A 21,492-nucleotide genomic window follows, 5' to 3' on the forward strand; every position below is an offset into this window, starting at 1 on the left:
TCGTGAGAAACATGAACTGATCAGCGGTGCTTTAAGGGAAAAAAAACTCTGTCAGTCGTCCCCATTCATATGTTTATGTGTGTATCTTTTGGTTTGAGTAGGCCCTACTGTTTTTATCAAATGAATTTGTACATCCCTTTCTTTGCTGATGCTGGTATCATAAACTTGTAATATTTTGCAACTCACTAGTTTAATTCTTCTTAGACAATTGTTTACTATCATTTCTTCATATAACAGAGTTAACATATTAAGCCTGACAATCTCAATCTGACAATAAAAACCATGACATATAGGTAAGAAAAGATAATGACACTTGCCTTTTTTTGCAGCATGTTCTTCAAGAGACTTGATGTCACTTACTCAATATGATGACCCAGGAACTCGTTAAATTGTTTTTATTGGGGGTATATAGTTGGCATGACAGGGTTGAAAACAAACTGGGGGACGTGTTTCAATATTGTAATTTAATAATAATTCATGTCTTTTTATATATGTATATAGATTTTGTTAAAGTATACAAACGCGATTATATTAGCAGCAACATTTTCATTTGATATTCAGTGAAAATGTAATGATGGTTAGTGAGGACATACAAATGTGTTTATTGTCTACTACTTAGACAAAATAATAATAATTTGTGTTGCATTATAATGCAAAGACACCTGATTCTATTCATTGATGGCTTTAAACTGCATTTTGTGATTTACTTTAATTGAAAATCTTTAAAGTAAGTTTGGAGGACTTGAAGGTCACTGGATTCAGAGAATCACCCAGCTACTATTTGTGCATTCATTATAATTTCAGATAATAGCAGGCAATGTTATATAGGCTACAAAATAACTTACTAATAGTGTAATATTTATTCCAGTTTGACAAAACGGCTGCATGAAAGGCACCTGAGCACTCAAGCACTGCTGATAAAAATAAAATATTTCCTTCAGCAGAGAGAGGAGGACGAATAAACTGCTCTACAGATGCACCTGGACAACCCCAGGGGCAAGGCAAGCAGGTGATAATATTAGACACAACACCGGTAACTCCAGTTCTGCAAGAGCATCTGAAATCTTCACGGGAATACCCTCACATACAGGTATCGACAGCAGATTTTGTTTCATTTGTATTTTTGTTTGGATGTTCACGTATTTTTTATGTTACATGGTGCTTTTTAACAGACAGAATAAATGTAGTTTTTATAGCCTACTGACTTTTGTTTATGTGTTTCAGAGATGCTTTTCTCTGTCCTTGTGTTGGGTGTGTGCCTGGTGCATGCTCACTCCAAAACAGCAGGTACACTGCATCCTTCATATTGTGGACACATTTCTGATTCTCTTTTTTTATCTGAATTTGTCTGTCACATCACTGGTCAAGTTTAAAATCAATTTTGTCACCTTTGGTGAACAATATAATAAATGTGTTGTTTCTTTGCAGGAGAATATCTCGGCAGTCCTCTCCTTCAAAGCTGCTTTCAGGAGGCAAAGAAAATTGTGGATGATGCCTACAAGTACTCCAGAGAAGAGTGAGTTCATTTTATTAGTTAAGCTATTTCTTTGCCAGGCAAGCCATTCATTACAGTAAATCTGTCACTCAGTAATAATTTTTTTTTAAAGTTACAGAACCTCCAAAAAGACCACAAATTGGACTTCACTGGTCGCCTGTGTGACTTCTTCTCTTCCAGGAGTCTGAAACGAGTCCGCAAGGAGGTGGTGAGTCCTCATGATGCTGTTCGTCTCCTGAATCAGCCTCGCGGTGACACACGCTCAGCTGTGAGATCTGCAGACTACATGGCACAAACCCTCCGTCTGCTGCAAGAGAGGGTTCATCATGTGCACAAACGCTCACTCAACGCAACAGGTTTGACCTGCAGCACCCACAGACACACACAGTGTGTTGCATTGTTTCTGTGCCTACTTTTCTCAGAGGTTTCGAAATTCCATGAGATGTGTCTTTCAAATTTTTTCAGATTTGCTCTCTGATGTCGACCTGCAAACGCTTTCCGCTATAACAGGATGTGAGGCTCGAGTCAGATCTCCACATTGCAGCACCACACCAAACCTTAACAAGTATCGCACAATCACCAGCGTCTGCAACAACCTGTAAGAGAAACATTCAAGTGTGATAAGATATTGTTTGAAAAACTAATTTTTAAATTTAAGTAACAGTTGGTTTTTTTTACGGTTGACCTTCTTGGACATGAAAAACCGACATGCAAACACTTTTTAAAGACACATCAAACTGATGTCCTTTTTTCAAACATTAGCTACCCTCCAGGCAATCAATGGACATAAAGCTGTTACTGTGATGTAGAAATAGACCTCAGTTAAAACTTTCTGGATGAAAGATACATTTGTTACAAATTAATAACTCACCACTCTGAAACTCTTGCTCAAGTCCATGTTGCTGGGCTAGTAAGGGGAACATATACAGCTGAACTGAAGCAATGTTTACCGGCTTCTACGACCCGCCCTACTCTGCTTCTGATTGGCTAGTGTCATGTATTGGTTTAGAGATGTCATGTGTCTAGTGAAACAGGAAGTAACGGGAGAGATAGCGGGAAGATATGGTTGTAATAACCTGTGTTCGGGCAATAAAGCAAGTAAACGCAGAAGCTCCATGTGGAGATTAAATTCAGAATGTACCAGCTAATTCAGTATTAAGTTAGGTACACTACAATGGCGAAGAGGACGGTAGACATTTGAAAGAAAGAGAGAAAGAAAAAAAAGACGTTAGCATGGGAAAGTCGGGACTTCAGCCGTTCGCATGTTATACAGACCCAGCTACGCTGGGACCCAGATGGGCGTGGTGGCTGACATCGTTTTTGAGTTATATACGGATGGAAAAGGACTAATTATTAATGATGACACAACAGATGTCACAAAAGACGGGCTCTACTTTTGTACCTTGATGAACCAGATGTTCAGGATATATTTTCAACTTTACCGGACACTGGAGAAGCAACGGACTACACAGCTGCGGTGGGGGCACTGAATGCATACTTGGTTCCCAGAGTCAATACTGTGTTTGGCCACCAGACGTTTCACAAGTTGTGTCAGAAACAAGGTGAGACTGTGTACATCACATTATGTGCACAGAAAATTACTAGAGGAAGGGCATGGATTAACGCTAGCCCACACACTGGAACTAGCCTTGCAGTGTGAAAGCATGAAGGAGCAGATGGCGGCTATGTCTCTGAATGGCCAACAGAGGGAGACAGAGACTGTTCATCATGTCACACAAAAAGGACGGAAGGACATGAAAACAAGAGGAAAGATTAGATGTAAAGATGATGATAAAATCGAGAGGAAATGTTACAGATGTGACACTGATCATATGGGAAAAGATCCACAATGCCATGCACATGGATAGACATAAGTGTAATGAAAAAGACCACTTCTCAAAAATGTGTTGCACAAAATATGAACAGTGTTGAAATAGACCAAAAAGAGTTTGCATTTATTTTAAAAGAGGATGAAATGTCAAAGAGACTTAAATTTTGTGTGGGTGGAGTAGACTTGAAAATGTTAGTAGATTAAGGTCCTACAAGTAATGTGGTGGGAGAAAATGTATGGGGCAGGCTGAACACACAACAGATAAAGTGTTATTCAAATGTGCCAAAAGAACAGAGAAGTTTGTACCCATACTCATCCAGTCACTGCCAGTTAAAGGGGCTATATGTAAGTTTTTGATTTGAATAAATCAAATTTTCATTTTATTGTCAATGGGCTCACACCTCTCTCAGAAATGAAGCACACGCCTGTTTTCTCTGTTGCTTGCATCAGCCACTATTGTGCTTTTAATGTGAGGTCTCCGGGTCGGATTCAGCCCTGTGTGCGCTCCTGAGTCTCTTTCTGACTACAGCGACAACACGGCAGCTAACGACATGCTCTCCACTAACACCATAAAACAACCAGCTCAAAGCAAAACACAGGCTCCACGTAAGGATAAAAAACAACAATAAAGGTTTATGTGCTGAAGCCCATCAGACCAAACAGGTTCAGATGAGGTCGAGTAAGAACAAAGTGAATATTAGTAAAGGTGGAGAAACACAAGATAAAGTCACGTTAGCTCACCAGCTAACGCCGAGCAGTTGCTAATGTTATCTGGTGCAAAGTTATATCGCTTTCCACATTAATTGGTACACAGGATAGTAATATGGGTGGCGTTAACGGCACCCATATTACTATACTGTGTGCCACTATTGATTTAGCCTGCAAGAAAGGATGTAACGGCAAAAAGCAAATGTGGAGCGATCTGTTTACTAACGTTAGGCTATAGTGATGCAGCCAGGAGCAGCTAGCTAACGCTACAGTAGCTCGGACCTGCCGTTGTTTGCTTCGTAATGTTCAGTTTATGTTTATTGTGGTATTACCAATACTCAGGTGGACAGCTTCTCCAGCTCTCTGTCGCTGTAACTAACGTGACCCACATAACATAAAACACTGTGTGGTGTCCGAACAATAATGCTGCGATGATGTGTTGAGAAGAAATCCGCTTGACACTGTTCTTGATTATAAAAGTTTGTTACATCAAGGAATTCAGCATCAATTACAAGCTCTGCAGCAGCTTGGAGAGTGACCCAGCCCGATGGCCACTCTGTCTCTCTGTACATTGAACACAGCTTATATAGGACATGTTTAGGTATCTGCTAAATACCATAGAAGGGCACAGTGCTGTAGGATAAGTCAATAATAGGATAGGTCAAATTCCATAGGAGGGTTCACTCTTTGCACACCCATCAATCATTACTCCCCCTTAAGAGTTCACTGTGCCTCTCTCCAGCTGCTAGAGTATTATTTTAAACTGTAATGGTCAAATGCACATATGTTATACACCACAACTGCAACAAAACGGTCACAACAACACAGAGGAAGAGCCATCCACTATCACTAGTTACAGTAAAGTTACTTACTGCGGTCTAACTGTTATAAATTGTGACACAATGTCATTATAATATTCAGTCCAGCTCACTAACCGTTTCATTATCATCCAATACATGTTGCTGTGCAGAGATTGCTAAGCCTCCGGTGAAAGATACACAGATAATAAAGATACTGAAAGCAGCAGGCGGCCATTCAAGTGTGAAATCAAAATTGGTGATCAGGCGGAGTTGATTTTGATTAAAGGCAATGGTGAACCACTCCTGGGGGGAAAAGTCAACCATGAAGCTGGGGGTATTGAAAATAGGTGAAAATGTCTCAGTTGTTAAAGACATTAAACATACGCTCCCAGCAGCAATATCCAGATGTGTTCAAGGGAGTGGGAAAATTGAACAACAGGCAGATAATTACAATACATTGACCCAAAGGTAAAACCTGTCTCTCAGACGAATACCATACAACCTCTGGGAGGCGGTTGAGAAGAAGATCAAGGAACTGATCGACATGGACATTGTAGATGTGGACATGGCCCCATCTGGGTAAACCCAGTGGTGGTACTCCCAAAACCTGACAAGAACATCAGGATGTGTTTATGAATGTAAATGCTCCGTACTTGTATAGCGCCTTTCTAGTCTCTTCGACCACTCAAAGCGTTTTTACACTACATCAGCCATACACTGAGCCATTCATACACGGCTCAAACCGACAGTAACACTGACGGAACAGGCGTGTCATGGAGGTCAAATTGTAGCCAGACCTGACCCACCAGAACCATTGAGAACCACACCACTACCTGACGGTCCCTGGCAGGATCTCGCCATAGATTTGCTAAAACCACTGCTGACCAATCACTACATACTGGTAGTAGTAGATTATTGCAGTTGCTATTATGAGTATGATCTTCTGACCTCTACAATTACAGAAAACGCCATTGACAGTCTTGAGTCAATCTTCAGCAGACATAAACTATCAGTCACCTGCAAATCAGACAACGGACCGCAGTTCAACTCTGACTTGGTCAGGGAATATTGTGAAAATGATGGAATCAAACATATGAGGATGACACCAAAATGGACTCAAGCAAATGGAGAGTGGAGTGCCAAAATTCATTGGTGGTGAAAAGAATAGAATTTGTTGCCTATTTTGACTTCTTGCTTTCCAAAATAACAGTGTCCCACATATTTGTAGGGGGAAGATAATTGTATGTTTTTTTTTCTAAAAAGCAATCTGTGTTGGAAACAGGGTCTGTGACCTTGAGTGGTGCTTACATTCAGAGGAAATGCTTTTGAAATACACCTAAACATCTTAGGCCACAGAGGATGTGTACACTTCCCTGGGATTGTTAAAGCAGCGTTTCCAAACATGGACATCTCTTGTTTGTTTTTAGAAATAACCCTCGCCTTGGTGCCTCCAACACCCCATTCACCCGTTGGCTAACTCCTGAATATGATGACGGCATCTCCCAGCCAAAAGGCTTCAGAAAAAAAAGGATCAACAACTTCTTGCTTCCCCTGGTAGGCCTGTCTTTGGACGTATCCCAGGAGGAGGGCTTCTGGTCTCCTCTGAGACTGTGTTTTAACTCTAATATGTTTATTTGCACGTATTTTAATCAAATACTTTCCCACAATCAAACCTCAAATGTCAAACAGTTATACCATTCTTAGTTTTAAGCATTTGATAAAAGGAAACTCTTAAGTAATCATTGTAACGATTAGAATGGTTACCAGTTAAACACATTTTCAGGATTTCAGGAGGTAATCCAGCAGAAATCCAAAATCCAAAAAAACAGGGTGACAAGACGAGCAAGGCAAGCAAACAGGACAACATACTGCAGAACACTGGAACACACCACAAAACACCGCAATGACCGGACAAGGACTAGACAGAAACACTAGGTATATACACACACACACACACACACACACACACACACACACACACACACACACACACACACACACACACACACAAACACACACACACACACACACACACACACACACAAGCCAGGGAGAGAGCAGAGGGGAGAACTGGAGGGAACAGACATGACACAGGTTACTGAACACACAGCAGATCAGAGGAATAAATATAAACTAATAAAGACACAAGCAGACAGATCACCAAGAACTACAACCAACAATGAAAAACAGACTGAAGCTGAGATTAAAGAGAACACAGAGCAGACAAGGGCAACATTACACAGAGGTACACAGACCAAAAGTAAACACTAACACATGAACCGAGACACAGAACGAGGAGCTAAGACACAGAGCTAATCCTAAAATACAAGACACATACAAAGTAAACTTAAAGATGCGGATGAATGAAATAATAAACAAGGCTACATGGAAACTAAAACAGAAAGATCAAAGTCATAATGAACTAAACGGATCATAACCCCACAACCAGACTCACAGATAGTAACAGACCAACCAGCACAAGCACACAAAGTAACTGGACACAAGAAATAACTGAAACTCAAAACACAGACTAACTATATAACAGATACTGGACACCGAGCAATAGAAAGGACAGAACCCAAAACTCAACATACTATAAGACAGATACTAACAAGACTACAAATAACATGACTGATTGAAAACTAAATGACCAAAGCAGAACAGACACGCCCAGTGTAACAATATCATTTCTAAGAGAGTATATAAAGGTGCTGGAACAAAGCATTAGTTAAAACACGATTTAAAGGAATGTCAGTGATCATTGCTGTAAATTAAAGAGCACTGCAAAATTAACTTATTTATGGATTCTTCTTTTCAACAACAAAAACAACATGGTAATATAACTACTGAAATCGAAGTGGAGAGACCTACTAAGTAACTTAAAGATTCTTTAACTAAACAAGGTAATAGGCAAGTTTATAAGGAGAATATTAATTTGTCCAAACAAAGGAATTTCGGGGCAGCGTCCTTCTCTAGCGTCTGCCTTTCTTATCAGTTTTGCATATCTGCGTGAGAAGGAGGGGCAGGTTAAGAGTCGATGTTTATGGCTCCGTGGTGGGGTATAGAACGTCTCGGGTTACGTATGTAACCCTTGTTCCCCGAGAAGGGGAACGAGACACTGCGTCGGTGACGACACTATGGGAACGCCTCTGGGCGTAGCAGGGCTGAAATCATGAATGAAACTACTCCAATCCTGTTGGCGTTGCTAGAACGGTAGCTTGTGACGGCGTAACTGGAGGCGTATATAAGCACGCCGGCACACCGGACACATTAGCTCTTTGCTATGAAGCAAGGCACTCCAGGCAGGGCGAGGTGTGGCGGACCGACGCTATGGGAACGAGAATACCCACTATTCCACGCTGAAGCCTCCGCCTGCCCCCCAGCGTTCAGTAACCCGTAGGCACGACTAAGAGGAGAGCGCACGGGTGCCGGGTGCAGAAGGAAGGTCCAGACTGTAAAACCAGATGAAAGTGTGAGGAGTGGCCCAGCCAGCTGCCTCACACAAATCCTGGAGCAAATCCTCTACGAGGGCCCTAGAGGCCGCCATGCCTCGAGTAGAGTGCGCCCTTACGGCCATAGGTGAAGGTAACCCGCGCACCTGATAGGCCAGGGAAATAGTCTGAACAATCAAGTTGCTGATCGTGTGTTTAGAAGCGGGGAGCCCATTGATCACAGCATCCATAAAGTAGCCTGCGATGATCTTTGGGTGTTTGACTTTGACTGTGTAGTTATTGTTGGTGATTTTAACATCCATGTTGACAACCCCCAGGAAAGAGGGACTAAAGAACTGTTTTGTGTTCTTGATAATTATGGACTGTCACACAACACGTGAGAAGGCCCACGCACAATAAGGGGCACACTTTGGACTTGGTCATCTCCAAGGGTCTGGACAGTTCCACGGTTGTGGTGACTGATGTTGCTCTCTCTGATCATTCCTGTGTTTTCTTTGAGAGTGCTATCTGCGTGCACACAAATGTTAAAACAGAGATCACAAAACAGCATATCACTGAAAACACTAGTGAAAAATTTATTGAGGCTTTCTCCTCAACACCCGCCCTCTCACAGGTCTCAGTCAATGAGCTTGTAGATAATTTCAGTTCTAAAATTACAAATGTTATTGAGGCCATTGCACCAGCCAAGGTGAAGGTGGTCTCTGGTAAGAGAAGATCTCCATGGAGAAATGCCACGCTGGTTAGAACTCAAAAAAGAGAGTGTCGAAAAGCTGAACGCAGGTGGCGGAAAACAAATCTCCAGGTTCATTGTGACATCTATAAAGAGAGACTTCACATTTATAATTTAGAGCTGAGAAATGCAAGGCGGTCCTTCTTCTCTGACATCATCACCAAAAACACTAATAATGCACGTGCCCTGTTTGCTACTGTCGACAGGCTAACCAACCCTCCTGTGTCTGTAGCCTCTGAACTTCTATCCACCAGGGCCTGCAATGAATTTGCTTCCTTCTTCAAAGACAAAATTCAAACAATTAGACAAGCAATCAGTGCCTCCATGTCAGTAACAGGATATGTCTTGTCCCTGTGTCCACTTAAAAACAATTCATATAGCATGAGACAATTTGATTCTATTAACCATAAAAACCTGGAGGACATAATACAACATCTGAAATCCTCCTCATGCTGCCTTGATATTCTGCCAACAGGGTTTTCAAAAATGTGTCTAAATGCATGGCCTCAGATTTACTACAAATTGTCTACATGTCTCTCCTCTCAGGTTTTTTCCCACAGGCCCTGCAAACTGCCGTTATTAAGCCACTCTTAAAAAAGAGCAATCTAGACAGTTCACTAATGAGCAATTATAGGCCCATATCAAATCTCGCATTTTTAAGTAATAAAATAAATAAATAAAAATCTGTTTCAAATGTGACATTTAAAAACAAAACAATTACTAAAATATCAAGCAGTTTCCACTGGTTGTCCTCAGCTCGCGGCATGAGGAGATATATTTTGCAGCAATTATTTGACATTTAGGCATTTCTCCCAGTATCTATATAGTAAAATATTTTAGTTGGATGTTTATTATTATATGAGAAGGAAAACTTTAAAAACAATTCAATTTCAGGATATAGACATGTTTATGTATTATGTTTTGTAGTTGTAAAGTAATGAGTAGGAAGAAGGTGCCTTACATTATATTTTGTAAAGTTAGTTTTATTATTTCGGAAATTCCACATTCACAAGAAGAAATGGGCGGGCTGACATTAAGAATACAAATGCTTTTAAGACTAATTTTGTATTTGACAAATGTCTTATGTACAGATGATACAGTATTTTGAATTTGCTTTACTCTAGTATTTTTTTGTGTTTTGTCTTCTTGTCTTGCATTTTTTCTTTACTGTGTACATGTTACCCTGATATTTACACTGTTATATGTTCTCTAAAATAAAATAAAAAACTTACAATTGAGCTATAAATATTTACTCAGAAGCATTGATCCTTTTCTTTGGTACTATACCACACAGGACATGTACTGTGTGGTAAATGTATGGTATAGTACCATAGGACATGTACTGTGTGGTAAATGTATGGTATAGTACCATAGGACATGTACTGTGTGGTAAATGTATGGTATAGTACCATAGGACATGTACAGTGTGATAAATGTATGGTATAGTACCATAGGACATATAATTTGTGGTAAATGTGTGGTAGATCTATGGTATATTACCACAGGTTCTGTGATACACTACCACAGAATTTGCTTTACCTGTGGTACTGTAAAGTCGTACCACATGAATACCATAGGAACATTTTCTAGTACCACATTTTTGTAAGAATGTTCTACTTCAGATTTGTTAAGTGATCCACTGTTTGGCATCAAGTGTTGTTGTTCCGACCACAAAGCATTGTTTAAAACCATAATTAATCATTAGTGTAGTGAAGATCCTCAATTTATCTTTATTTTGTTCACTTCCTTTACCTCACTTCCTTTAGTTCCTGTTCTTATCACTGATTGGCTCCCACTTCCACCTTTCTTTCCTCCTAATTGAGTTGATTGGGTTCACCTGTTCACACTATTTAAGGACTGCACTCCCTTTCACTCACTCTTTCACTTCCACATGGAGCGGCAATTCTGGTAAGAGAAGTTTAATTTACTCTTTAGTTTTATCCTATGTCACCTGAGTCCAGAGCAACCTGTGCATACTGCAGATCACCTGAACATCATATCAGCAAATATCCTGAATTTACAGATATGACAAAGGATCAGAAGCTAAACTGGACAACAAACGTTGCTGGCGCTGCGCTTGGACCCATCAAGCTGCAAAGTGTGACCTCAAGAAATCCTGTGCCACCTGTAAAGGAAGACATCTGTGAATACTGTGAGGTAAATCAAAGATCTAACAATCATACTGGTCTTGCTGTGACGACGTATCTTGACCGACAGTGACTGCAATAGTGTACTCCTGAAAGTGGTAAAGGTACCTCTCCGCAATGGCAAAAAAAAAACTTAGAAACATATGCAGTACTTGATGATGGTTCTCAACGTACCATTCTGCTGCTCATAAGCTCTGTTTGGATGGAAGAGCTGAAAAACTGTCACTCAAAACTGTCCGCCAAGATGTTGAAACTCTTCATGGCTCATCTGTTAGTTTTCAGATCTCTCTTGTCCCACACCCTGAGAAGACTTTCACAATCAATCATGCCTTGACCACACACAGGCATCCCATTACCATCCATTAAAAGGGCATCACCACTACTGCTCATAGGCTCAGATCATATCCACTTCATCACTCCCCTTGCTCTGGTCAGACTGGGCCCTTCTGGATCACCTGTAGCAGTCAAAACCCACCTAGGATGGACACTCCAAGGCCCCATCAGAGACTTTCAGTCTCAGAAATCCTCACAGCCTGTCCAGTGTCTGTTTACATGCACTACAATGTGGAAAAACTCTGGAAACTCAACACTCTACCTGCACGCAGTGAGACAACTATCATCAGATCAAGGCAAGACCAACAAGCCATGGATCTTCTTGAACAGGGAACAAAGAATTCAAGTCAGTGGTGTTAACCGCTATGCCACTCCACTTCTCAGGCTAGCAAATTCTCCTCTTCTGAACATTCCTCAATCTGCAGTGATGTCACGACTCCGTAGCACTGAATCCCGGTTGGCCAAAGATCCAGAGAAAGCAAACTCTTACGGTGATCAGATATCGAAACTGGAGCAAGCTGGCTACGTGGCTAAACAGACCCCTGAGGTTTACGGCACCAAAGAAGCTTGGTACATTCCTCATCATATGGTGACTCATAACAGCAAAGATCGCATTGTATTTGACTGCTCATTTGCTTTCCATGGAAAATATCTCTAAGTATCTGTTACCAGGACCAATCCTCGGGCCATCACTCCTTGGCTTGTTGCTACGCTTCTGGCAACATGCTGTAGCAATAAGTGGTGACATTAAAGTTATGTCTCACCAGATCGGTCTCCTGCCTCAAGACAAGCCCCTTCTCCGGTTCCTATGCGGCAAGATTGATTTGATTTCTTATTTAGAAGGGACCATGTGCAATTAATATAAATGTAAACATTTGATGCATTACACCAGAGTTAGCCTTAGGCTAATTTACATCTGCAGTCCCCAAATGAACAAAAGTGTTCTACCTTCACTGTACCAATGTCAGGTCCTTCCCTTTGGCACCACATGCAGCCCTTGTTAAGCCCCTTATGCCCTTCAAAATCATGTGAAACGTTTTTCAGAGGATATTGAGAGGATATTCAAAGTTTCCTGGCTTCCTTCTACGCATTCTGACCGATGCGCCCAATGACAATAGCAAATGTACCCTTTTGAACCCCTCCTACTTTACAATTCGATTTCTTCAGCTTTCATTCAGGAGCAAAAATCAGCCTTTAAAGGGACTATGTAAGTTTCAAATCAAATTTTCAATGCCTTAATGTCAGTGGGCTGAAAACTCTTATAAATTAAGCACACGCCTGTTTTCTCCATTGCTTGCATCAGCCACTATTCTGCTTTTAATTTGGGGACTCAGAATTGGATTCAGCCCTGTGCACGCTCCCGAGCCTCTCTCAGACTATAGCGACAACACGGCAGCTAACGACATGCAGTCCACTAACACCATAAAACAACCAGCTCACAGCAAAACACAGGCTCCACGTAAGGATACAAAACAATAAAGGTTTATGTGCTGAAGCCCCTCAGACCAAACAGGTTCAGATGATGTCGAGACCATGTTACTATCCTGTATCCACTGATTTAGCCTGCAAAAAAGGATTAACGGTAAAAAGCAAATGTGGAGCAATTTTGTTTACTAACGTTAGCCTATAGTGATGCAGCCAGCTAATGCTACAGTAGCTTAGACCTGCCGCTGTTAGCTTTGTAACGCTCAGCTTAGGTTTATTGTGGTTTTACCAATACTCAGGTACGCCGCTTCTCCAGCTCCCCATCACTGTAACTAATGTGACCCACATAACATAAAACACTGCAACAAAATGGTCACAACAACACAGGAAGAACATCTACTATCACTATTTACAGTAAATTTACTTACTGGGTTCTAACTGTTATAAAGTGTGACACAATATCATTATATCCATTCCAGCTCACGAACAGTTTCATTATCATCCAATACACGTAGCTGTGCTGACATCGGTGAGCCTCCGTGACGGACTCACAGTAAAGATGTTTACTGAAAAGCAGCAGGCGAGCTAACGATGTAGCACGTTGGCTAAATGCAGTAAATGTAACATTATCATGTAACGAGCATGGATTAATTAAAGGTATGGCGCCGTTGAGCTGCCTCTGAGACGGGAATGTTGAAGTAACAGAGCCTGAACATGTCTGGAGAAAAGCCACAGCCTGCATGCTGGTGTTCCTGCGTTTATTGTGGTATTTCTGTGTGAAAGTGGTGGTTTTGGATTTAGGAGTTCAAGCGAGCACGGGTTTGAGCACACCTGGTTGCAATCTTAGAACCGTGCCTCTGAAAACTACATAATGCCCCTTTAAACTTGAAAGAAATAATGATTTGACATTTATCGTAATATTGATATCGAATGATATAAAATTTTATCGCCCAGCCCTACCTGGAAATAACCCAACAAACATCCTCTGAACAAAGTTTTATGTCCTTGTAGTGAACCAGCCAGCGTTGGTTTAATTATTTTATACCAAAAAAGGAATAATCCAGAATCTGTCTGTCTCCCCCTGAGAAAACGAATTCCATTGTGTGAACAAGAATGTGGTCTCCTTATAAAATTGCCTTATTACCTTGTTTAAATGAAATGATAGTAGGCGGGAATCCATGAAAGCATTTTTGTTCCATTTTCACTTTCTTCTATGCCAAGACTTTTTTATTTGTATTATCTTAGCCTGTGCAAACTACTTTGGCATTCTGCCTGCTTCCTCCGGTCTTTCGATCTCTGCTAGCTCAAGGTCAACTATGTGCTTTTCTTTGCCAAATGTAATGCACCTACAAGAAATGCCTTTTTGTCTATGCTGTTTTAGACTGAGCTGAGGACAACAATCACCACCACATGTAGGCTACACCAAAGATAAAATTAAAATTAAATTGAATCACTTCTCAATCTAATCTCCACTGCATGTGTTTTTTCACATAATCAACACATATGTCTGACGGTCACGAAACTTCTGTGTGCCTGTGATGTTCGAATACATTTTGGAAGATGTTGGAAGGCCAGAGGTGAAAAAGTAACCTTTTAGGAACATTTAAAACATGTGGACAAGCTTACTGGAGCATCTCCTTGGTCAATGAGAGTAATATACTGTAGGGTGGAGGCTGAGTTGTAACATTTTTCCCATAATTCCAGGCACATGTATCTAGTCTTTGTTTTTAAAAACACCTGTAGAAATAACAAAACACATGAGATTAGTGCACTGATACAAAATAAGGAACAAGCCACCACCCCAAACACAACCCACACCAAATTAAATCTGCTGGTAAATGATATTCATATCAACCTGACTATATATAAACATCTGTTTTATGTCCAGTAGTACTTTTTGTATATCTACTACTCTTATTTTTGCAATAATCCAATTATCCACAGAGGAATTTATTCCACAAACACTGAAGCAATTTTCTTTCAGTTCAGGCCTGATAAGTGTGAACATTTTACTTCAGCAAATTCTGTGTGTTAATGGCGTAATTACCAGTATTTGAACAATTCTTTATCATTGACCACTGCTTATTCATCAGGAAACAAACCTACCCAATAACCCATCAAAGATGAAAAATCTTCCTAAAACTTTCATCCAGATCAAAAAGGGTAGCAAAGGGAATCAGTGTTACATTTAGCTGACGCTTTTATCAAAAAGTGACTTACAATTGCTATACATGTCAGAGGTCGCATGCCTCTGGAGCAACTAGGGGTTAAGTGTCTTGCTCAGGGACACAATGGTGGATGTCTCACTGTGGGAATTGAACCCAGGTCTCCCACACCAAAGGCAAGCATCTTATCTGATCCGTTACATCTTGTGATATGGCCTGTGTTTAGTGTTCAGTAATCTGTGTTGTGTCTGTTACCCCAGTAATCCCTCTGCAGGTCAGTCTGTTTTCCCCTGCACTCTCCCTGCCTGCCTGTGTCTCGTTAGCCTTATGTCCCTCACCTGTGTCCCTCCTCCCAGCTCGTTAACCCTGTGTACATATCCTTGCTTCTTTCCCTCAGTCTTTGTCTGGTTATTGCAGTGTTGCATGTTTATGCTCTGTCCCCTGTTGTATGGTTGTAGCCTGCTTTGTCTCGTCTTGCTTGTTTCCTGCCTGTTCCCCGCCAGTTCTTTGGATTTCGGATCACACACCAGTTTCTGGATTTTTCTGTTGGATCACCTTTGTTTTCTTGGACTGTTATTTTGATTCCCTCTGCTCAGCCACCCTGTAAGTAAGTGTGCTCGCCCTCAGTTTGTTCCATTAAACCTTTTGAACTGTACCTGCTCCGCTCTGTGTCCTGTGTTTGTGTCCTCCTACCTTCTCCACACCACAAATCCTGACACATAACTTCAGATCAGAGTTTGGCTAAGTCACACAACCAAATGGGAAAGACGCATCGGTGTTCAACAATCATGAGCAGGCAAGGGTAGTTAAAGTTGAGATACATTCTTTTTGGTGCAATTTATTTATAGAAACATTTGTAATGTAATGAAGTATTTTATAGTGAGTCCTGTACATACAGTATGTCTCAAGATTAGATTAGGTTTTTTTAATGAAATGTACATGAACAAAAGATGTTCCTCAAACATCTAAAATAATACAGTTACCAACCTGACACTACCAAATATTTTGTAATGCTTTTGTGAACATGCTAAATGTTAAACCTATTGAACAGAGTTGCCATTCAAACATTCATTCTTCTGTATGAAAGCTCTTTGTTCATATCAAATTGCCTTTGCAAATAATGCCACACACTGGGAAAAAAATTATTTAAGAAAGTAAATTAATAATTTTTTAATGCTTCATAGATCGGTAGTAGAAAATTTTTGTTTGTGAAAAACTGTTGTATATCCTGCTCTAACCTGCTGTCTGTCTAAATTATCTGGTAACACTTTATTAATCAGGTGTTCTGTGAAAGTTTAAAATCCAATAATCAGAATTTTAGACCTTAACATGTGTTAAGTGTCTTTATAGTAGCTGACATTTTAAGTGTTATGTATCTATCAACAAGTATAGCTCTTACTACGCATCAACAAATGGATGCTGGTGGTTAACAGAAATGAGAGTATGATTTAACATTCCTATTTTAATAATTTAAAATAGGAATGCTACCAATCAGCTAGATGACTTGTTAGAAAGTGATAAAACCAGGACCCTTTATTGATTTACTAACATTTACATTAAAAGATATTAACTAAACTATCTAACTACTAACTACTAACTATAAACCCACAGTGGGAAAGCGAGACCCTCTATCAAGAGGCCCGCAAGATCATGGGTGCTTACTTGCAGGTAGCTAAACCTGAGAGCCAGGATTTATAATTCTGTATTTACATCTCCAAAGCAGGTGCCATATAATCCACTCAATTTACTGATTGTAAATCTCCCTGTCTCTCTCAGGTGTTCATGGTCAGGGACTATCTGCCACACATTTTGGGTACAGACGTGGTACATACAAAGCTTGGCCCTTACCCTGGTTACGATCCCAACGTCGACCCCAGCATCGCCAACATCTTTGCAATAGCAGCTTTCCGCTTCGCCCACTTGACCCTCCAGCCACTTATTCCCCGTCTGAATGAAGACAACAAGGAGGACCATCAGTTCCCCAATGTCCCTTTGTTTATGGCCGCCTTCTCCCCCTGGAGAATCATCTATGAGGGTGAGCTGTACAGAGAGAAGTGTAGTGAGCTTCAGTCACTGTCTTGAACGGTCACCCTAATTTTTATATTACCTCTCCAGGTGGCGTTGACCCTATCTTCCGTGGTTTGATCCACCATCCTGCTAAACTAAACGATCACCATCACATGTTGGTGACTGCCCTAAGGGATAGGTTGTTCCAGTTTGTGCAAAATCTGGCAGAACCTGGGCTCTCTCAACATGCAGAGGTCAAGTGACCATGGCCTGCCTGGTACATCCCTCACTGTGATTTTCAGCATTTTTTTTCTTCCAGTGTTTCATCCCTTTCTTGATTGATTGACCTCACTTTGCTGCTTGTTGCTCCTTTAGGCTACAAGGCCTGGCATAGGTTCTGTGGCCTGTCTCAGCCCAAGAACCAGGCAGAGCTCGCTCAAGTCCTGAATAACACTAAACTGGCTAGCAATCTGCTGCACTATTATGGTACGCCTGACAACATCGACATCTGGCTGGGAGGTGTGGCAGAGCCGTTAGTCCCTGGCGGCCGTGTGGGGCCTGCATCATCGCAGGACAGTTCCAGAGGATCCGCCTGGGTGACAGGTCAGTACGTGTGTGGACACAATGTGTAGGCCTATGAATTGTAATGTAGGTGTGAGATTCTGAAGACATAATTTGATTTTGTTTGTAGAAAAATGTCATCTGAGATGTTTGAATTTATGGGGGCTGCAGGGGAATTGGGGGGCAGTGTAAAATTCTACACATAATAGATTTAAATTGCACAATTTAAATACTTAAGAACATTACATTAAAAACATGTTGTTGTTTTGAATAAATACGTGATGCACATACTTTTTATACTATAGTTGAATGCACTTTTAAATTCAGATTTAGACACACATGGAGACTTGAACTAGTTGTTGATTCTTAATTTACCCAACCAGGACACCAGCAAACAAGTGAATTTACATTGTTTCCAAATTAGTCTTTGTTGTATCACTTTACTGTGGTGATTGTTACACATAACATCCTGCACTACTTCAGCTAAATATCTAAATGTCTGCAAGCAGCTACAACTGTGTCAGTCTGCAACACACTCTGAAACCTTGCTTTTTATAACTGCTTTAAAATGGTACTTTCTGTCTGCATAACAGCAAAATATTTATTCTCCTCTGCAACCTACTGCAAATTGTTAGAAACAATATAAATATTAAAGTTGCAAGCAGCGATGAGCGTGCCCAAACACCACCTGCTCATTGTTGTGTACCGCACCCACATAGCTGTCGCGTGGTAAGACTTCAATTGGGGGTGGGCTGCATCTATGTGTCCGTTGTGCGTTCTGTCATATATCTGACAATGTGTGGTTGATGTGTCAGTTAAAACTTCAATCCACTGTGGCTGACTTTCTGTGGGTTTAAAGGTACAGCTCTTAAAAAAACAGCTTCATGTTTCATGGCGAGTAATTACTCACCAGGGCGACAGCATTTGATAAGAACTCAAAGTTTCACAATGTAACATCCTTAAAGCATTATGGCTTTACTGTAGAACTTTGAGATGGATGTGGTCAACCTGCTATGCTATTCCTCACTGTGGAGATTTTTGTCCCTAAGGTGCTTAGGTCCTAAGGTGGCACTGTCACTATGACTGAATATTGACAGGTGAGACTCTAAGGTGTTGAGATGTGAAATTTGGAACAGATCTGAACATGTGTAGTCTATTTACATGCTACTTCCCTTTTATGGTTAATCATCAAAATCATAGCAAGGCCGTTAAGGTCACGCTGCCCACATTTGAAGTCAATCGAGTTAAAGCTCTAGGAAGAGTTCAAAGTATGGAGCCTATAAACAAGGTAAAATAAGAAATTTGAATCAATATGGCCAACTTCCTGTTGGGTTTGGCATATCGCTCCAGGAGACTTTTCTTTTAGTCCCGACATTATACACGTGCCTACAAAATTTGGTAACTCTAGGTGTAACAGGCAGCTGGGGTTGCTCCTTTGAAATCTTGCAGGGGGCGCTATAGAGCGGTTTTTCCACACACATGCCCTTGAGCAGTATTAGACATTAAAACACATCCATTCTGTGTGTGGAAAGTGTGAGATTTCAAGCTTCCTAGCCTCTCACAGCTTCCTCTTTCATGCCATGGCAACGCATTATTTTATTAAGTCACAACATTGACGACCTTATATCATTTACGTCTTATGGCTTTTTTGGAGAAAGTTTTGTGCCAAATCGGATTATCCTGCTTTAGAGGAGTACCGCAACAAATACAATATGTTACTTCCTGTTGCCAGTAGGTGGCACTTTCACTACCACTGGATATTTGCATTTAGATGACTTCAGGGCGGGACTCTTATCAAACATGTGACGTTTGGGGCAGATCTGACAATGTCTAGCCCATTTACACAATTTTTCCTTTTTCATGGCAAACCATCAAAATTGCACGCCACGCCATGGACACACTGTTTGATCAATCAAAAAAGCTTCGCAGTTTAACATTGCAAGGACCTTGGGATAGCACAGCCCACATTTGAAGTCGATCTTATCATATACCTAGGACAACTTCATTAAAATACAGAGGGTGTAAATGGAAAATCGTTGGGTTTAGGTTATTGGTCCAAGAGGCTTATTTTTAAGTCTGGAGATGATACATATACCTACCACGTTTGGTGAATGTAGGCCAAAGAAAATGGAGGGGGCTTTGGTTTTGAAAATTGTTAGGGGGCGCTATTGAGACATTGTTAGGGGGGGCTATCGAGCCAAAATGCGTCCAACGGGGACAAACACAATAGGGACCTCACAGCAGTCGTTGTTCGGGCCCTAATTACCTGGGTTGTGGCCTGCAGTAGACAGAGGTTTTGATACTGTCTTTCTAGCATTTGTTTACTGCATTCAGCTCGAGCTGGTTGCTGCCTTCCCCTCCTGACAAATCTTAAATTATAGCTAAAAGTTCAGTGCAAGTAACACAAATTTATTAAAAATATTTTTGCCTGACATAGTCAATTATCTTCATTTATATCAAATGCCAGCTGCAGACGGATCACACAATCTCAAAAATAAATGCATTTCAAATACAGTACCTGTTGATACTGATCACTTTTACTGCTCCTCTTGTTTGAAATGATCAGGCTGTGGTATGAGAAACCGGGTGTCTTCACCCCAAGTCAGAGAGCTGCTCTGTTCGCTGCCACCTTATCCAGGATCATCTGTGACAACACTGGTTTCAAATTTATCACCAAGGACCCTTTCAGCGTTCTCAGACAACAACCCTATCATCCCTTGCAACACCATCCGAAGGGTGAACCTGGAAGGAGTGACCCTGCACAGCCAACTCAGGTGAAACAGCACTGGACCAAACCTTTTGATCTTTGGGGAGATTCTCAACACCAAATTAACTATCATTAGTTACCCACTGTGTTTTTCATTCTGCAAAATCGGTCTAATCATTCTTCATTGTGTTGTTACATATATATTATATATAATATATATATTTTAATTAGTTCCTTTACTTATTCACCTTTGTAATAATTGCCTTATTTATTTATTCTCCGTTATAATCTTCAACTTTATTTATTAATTACTTATTTTTTAAATGTATTTATTTGTGTGTTTAATATTTTTGTATTTTTTTAACCTTATTTTCACCCATGGTATTTATTTCTGCCTGTCCTTTTTACATTTCTGTATGCATTTCTGCCTCATTATGCAAATGAGGAGGGGCTGTGGGGGGTCAACTTCTGCCCATTGGTGGACCAGTCAGACGGGAGAGCTCTAGGCCTACTCTGCCTGCAGACATCAACGATCTGCTCTTCATACAGTCAGATGGCTTCCTTCAGTGCGCTGAGGTGTTTAGCAACTGTTTGAAAACACTACCAGCCAGAGTTTTCAATTAGCGACTTATACGTACACAGAACTGCAGGAAAGTGAGCTGTTGTTTCTGAGAGCAGTTAGGCGCAGCTAAATCTGGAGTGCACTCCTATTAGAGTATTTACGGTAAATGCTCCCACACGGAGCTGCCTGTTGCTCTGCTGTTTTCAATTTCAATTTTAAATTCAATTTTATTTATATAGCGCCAAATCACAACAACAGTTATCTCACAGCGCTTTTCATAAAAGAGCAGGTCTAGACCGTACTCTGTGATGTTATTTACAGAAGCCCAACAGTTCCCACCAAGAGCAAGCACTAGGCGACAGAGGCAAGGAAAAACTTCCTTTTAAGAGGCAGAAACCTCGAGCAGAACCATGGCTCAGGGTGGGCGGCCATCTGCCTCGACCGGTTGGGGTGAGAGAGAGAGAGAGAGAGAGAGATGTGAGAGAGAGAGAGAGAGATGTAGAGAGAGAGAGAGAGAGAGAGGGAGGGAGGCAGCTGCTGTTTCAACAAAAACGCCATTCAGGGTGAAA

At 40.9% G+C, this 21,492-nt stretch overlaps 1 pseudogene; it reads left to right on the top strand.

Moving 5' to 3' along the window:
* The first annotated feature begins 867 nt into the window (after positions 1–867).
* Positions 868–20,653, top strand: LOC119914169 (annotated as a pseudogene).
* Positions 20,654–21,492: the final 839 nt, after the last annotated feature.

This window comes from Micropterus salmoides, unplaced genomic scaffold (genome assembly GCF_014851395.1).
Source record: "Micropterus salmoides isolate LMB-PRFRI ecotype aquatic unplaced genomic scaffold, ASM1485139v1 Ms_hic_scaffold_20, whole genome shotgun sequence".
NCBI lineage: Eukaryota > Metazoa > Chordata > Actinopteri > Centrarchiformes > Centrarchidae > Micropterus > Micropterus salmoides.